At 41.7% G+C, this 4489-nt stretch overlaps 1 pseudogene; it reads right to left on the minus strand.

The window, feature by feature from the left end:
* Positions 1-1788: 1788 nt before the first annotated feature.
* On the minus strand, positions 1789-2722 carry LOC103728972 (annotated as a pseudogene).
* Positions 2723-4489: the final 1767 nt, after the last annotated feature.

A 4489-nucleotide genomic window follows, 5' to 3' on the forward strand; every position in this document is an offset into this window, starting at 1 on the left:
TTATTTTTAACATTTTTATTGAATTTTTTGATTTCCTTACAATATAATTTGATGACATTTATATCCCCTCGCCCATCCACACCTCTCTACATACCACCCCCACACTCAATTCAATGTACTCTCTCTGTATAATAAAGCCAATAGCTTCTCACTTGAATTCCCACATGTTCTCCAGTGTGGGTTCATCCACTGAAGCTTGCTGTGTAGGACATGTACATGCTGTCACCATTGCTGTGAGTTCACAAGACCAGCTGTCTGGCGAACTCTGGCCCACCCATGATCTTCCACCACCTGAGGCTCCAACGATCTCTCCACCTCCTCCTCTGTTATCCAGATGGCTGTCAACTTGTAAGATTTTTAAGGAACCATGTTATAAATGCACAAGGGAAAAGTCCTCATCAAGACTCCTCTGATAACCTTTTATTTTGGTAGCATAGGCGTCTGCAATCATCCACAGCCCCAACTGGGCCATGATCAGAGTGGATTCTTGTAGAATTCTGACTTGAGGTTCCCTCAGTCAATGGCAGCAGTCAAATGCTTGCAAACTTTGGTCAACTGGGTCTGGGTGGGGGGGGACTGGCTTCCTGCTGCAGGGGCTTCTCCTTCAAGTGCTGCTCTAGCTTTCACTCCCTGAGGAGAAGTTCAGTCATGTTTGCAATGAACTTGGTCATAGATGCTTGAGGAACTCGTGGGTCTGCTCCCACTGGCACTTGGAGCTGCAGTGCTAGATCTCCATCTCCTTATTCATCTCCAGCCTCTGGCCTGTGGCCTGCATCCCTGGTTGCCATGGTGGCCTGGCCTGAGGCAGGAAGATCCAAGCTGGGAGGCCACACCGCGCCTTCGCCTTCGCAGCCTTGAGGTGGGAAGAGCCACATAATTTCTTAACCTTACATCTCCCATAAAGGAGATAACAATGCTATAGCCAGTAAATTCTCAATTCTCAAAGGGGTAACTCTCTCTCTCTCTCTCTCTCTCCCCTTCTCTCTCCCTCCACATTTTATTAGATTTGAAACACACATCTACTTTACCTGGCAGGAATTGGATTTTTAAGATCTTTCACTTGACAGAAATCACCAAAATAAATCTAAATTAGGAAGTGAAAATTCAATATTCACAATCAAGTGAATGCATTTGGATATGGACAATCAAAATTTTGTTGAAAATTTCTATTGGCAAAGAATCTAACAGAATATAAAAACCATCAACACTCCACCCAAGAGACCTTCTGGAGCATCCCACTGAGGGGGAAGACCCAGGAGTCCAGTGCAGACTTGGGCAGTTTCCAAGAGCCACATTTCTCTTGGTCTAAGTCTCCAGAAGGCCCAAATGTTATGGACTTTCAGGAATACATAGCTAAAGAATGTCTCAAAGACTTCTGACTTTGTTATTAGCACACTCTATTTTTATGTAAAAGAGATCAATCAACAGACACAGTTTATCTAATAAGGAAGAGGTAGTATTAATAAAGAAGAAGGCTCAGAACAAAAGCAATGTTAGGAATTCTGAAAACTCAAAGAGCAGAGCTCCCTTCATCAGACAATGATTGTTGGGAAGAAAATAAAGTTGTTAGTCCAGCCGGGACAGCTTTTAGTTCGGTAAATTGGGAAATGAAAGAAAGCGATTCCGTTGTTTGTAGATTTCTGGAGCAACCTGTCAATTTAATTTTGGAGCATGCATGTCAGGTTCACTATGGGCAACGCGTCTGGAATAGCATTATGGGCAACGCGTCTGGAACAGCATCTACACCTTAGTGAGGACAGGTCTGTGTCTTTTCGTCAGGAGAATTTCTCACTCTCCTAAGCTCTTCCTTTTCTGCACCAGCCTTTTCAAAACCCCTTTTATGTCTTTGTTTCTCAGGGTGCGAATGAGGGAGTTTAGAGTGGGAGTGACAATGGTGCACAAAAGTGTGATGAACTTCCCTTGACTGTGTGCATAAGAGCTGTTGGGCTGGATATAGACAGCGGTAATGGTGCCATGGAACAGGACTACCAGCAGCTGGCGGGACCCACAGGTTCCAAGAGCTTTGTGCCAGGTTTGGGTGGACCTTATCCTCATCACTGCTTGGGCAATGTACCCGTATGAGACCAAGATGAGAGAGAGGGGGAGGAGCAGCAGCACCAAGGAAGCCACAAAGGGCTGGACCTCGTTGGCACAAATGTCTACACAGCCCAATTTGATCATGGCAGGAACCCCACAGATGAAGTGGTAAATCTTGTGGTTCCCATAACGAGGAGGCAGAGGGTGATGGTGCCTTGAATCAGCATGCTGCCCACTCCACTCAGTCAGGCCGTTCCAGCAAGCAACTGGTAGAGCTGCAAGTGCATAACCACGTTGTAATGGAGCAGTCTGCCAAGAGCAGCATAGCCATCAAATGTCTTGATGGCCAAGCAGACACACTCAATGGACCCAAGAGCCAGAGACATGTGGAGCTGAATAGCACAGCCTGTGGGGGTGATGGTCTTGGAAGGACAATGGAGGTTCCACAGCAGCTGGGGAACGATGCTGGTGGAAAAGCAGATATCAAGGAAGGAGAGGTTGGTCAGGAAATAGTTCATGTGTGTGTGCAGCACAGACCCACACAGGAGGCCAGGATGACAACTGTGTTGCCTACCAGAGTCAGGAGGTAGGAGATCAGCACTGCCACAAAGAGGATCCTGTGAGGCTATGACTGGTCAGAGAAGTCCACCAGGATAAAGTTGCCTTTTGAGTTCTGGTTAATCATCACCTACTCATGGGGAGGAGGTGAAACCTGGACAAGTACACATTTTACTTAAAACATAGGAATGCAGTGGAATCTGGAATAATATTGAAAGACATAGACCAAAAAGTAGAGGACGTGGGTGTGTTGTGTACAGGGTACAGGGAGAAAATAGAAAGACAAAGATAGACATAGACCAAGCCCTATGTTTCAAGGAGAGTGGAAGATTACAAAGTGCACTGAGAACTCTTAAAATGTATGAGGATGTTAAAACATACCATGTGGGAAACCGTGGGTAATCAGTGATTACTCAGCTCTTCCAAATTGCTTCATTTATTTTTCAGGAAGTGTAACCTTTTCTTCCTCAACACCACTTACAAGATTATAGTAAACAAATGAAAAAAGACAGATTCCACACCAAAAACTAGCTCTTGGAAGACATATCTTCAATAGGAAAAGTAGCAAACAAAAATAAATTTTGGGAAAATGCATGGTTATTTCAATTCTTTATCTTTATCAACACCATGCTAAGGATGAAATACACAACAAAAATTTTTAAATTATGTGCTAATGCCATCTTTATATCTTTCTCTGTCAATATTTTTTCTTATAAAAATGGGCAGATTAGAGTATTTTAACAGTCAACAGAGGTACCCTAGTAAGTTTTGAATAATTTTAGTGACTTGCAAAACAGTTTTATACTTCTGTATTTGCCTTTTATTTTAAAGTAACTAAGAGTTTCAAATTTTCATTTTCAATAGATTTGAACATCTGTTTTACCAACTATTTTTCTTATGGTGACTTCATAGTATATGTTACAGAATAAGTCCACTTGACTTCTTACTTAGAGATTTAAAATTTTTGTTGTGTCTGCTCATCCTGTATGGTACTATATGTAGGCCTTTTTCAGTATATAGTGCATGCTAGGCACAATCCTTGCCTTCACACTTTTATACATGTATGTAGTGCATGGTGACCATGATCCCTGTCTTCCCACTTTCATTCATGTATGTAGTGCATGTTAAGCAAGATCACTGTTTTCGTTTAGTTGATGCAAAGACTTTCATGGGTATCTTTGATGAAAGCATTTCCAAGTGGCCTCTATGTTTTGTCATTCAGGCTTTATCACTTGCTCATGGAAGGCCACCAGAATCATGTAAAATTAGGATAGCAATCAAGATGTAATTATTATGTCTAAAATCACCAGTCTCACATGGCTACTCATTAAGTTCAAGGATCTGTAGAGTTTTGTCCTCTTCCTGTTTTATAGTTTGTCTCCCATGATGTGTAATTTCTAGCCAAATCAAAGTTCTAACTGCTTCACCCATCCTGTGTCTGTTCCATAAGTTGACTAATTATGCTTTCCTGGTTATCCTCACCTGTTGTTATTTATTTCTGGAGGAACATCTTCTAAAGAGCACCATAAATCACTAGACAAAATTCTTCCCTTCTGAATGACTGAGTTACATTGTGTGTAAATTTGCACAAGGACCCATTTCACAGAGCAGGCCAAGTGTCTGAAAGAGAAAGGGAACTGTCTATGAGCAGAGATATTTCTGCTAAATGTCTTTCTTATGGTCTTTAAAATGAAGTCTTACTTTTGAAAAGAGGATGGACATAAAATACATTTTGGACAAGCAGATGTCTTTACCAACCTTTTACATTGCTGGTCGCCCTATTTTCCTCTCCTAACTAGCAAACACTGCTAATAACATCTATTAAATATGGTATAATAGTATAGTATAACCTTTATTAAGTTACCTAATTAAAAGTTAATGTACGCAAAATTGC

This window comes from Nannospalax galili, unplaced genomic scaffold (genome assembly GCF_000622305.1).
Source record: "Nannospalax galili isolate Female #2095 unplaced genomic scaffold, S.galili_v1.0 scaffold1930, whole genome shotgun sequence".
Taxonomy (NCBI): Eukaryota; Metazoa; Chordata; class Mammalia; order Rodentia; family Spalacidae; genus Nannospalax; species Nannospalax galili.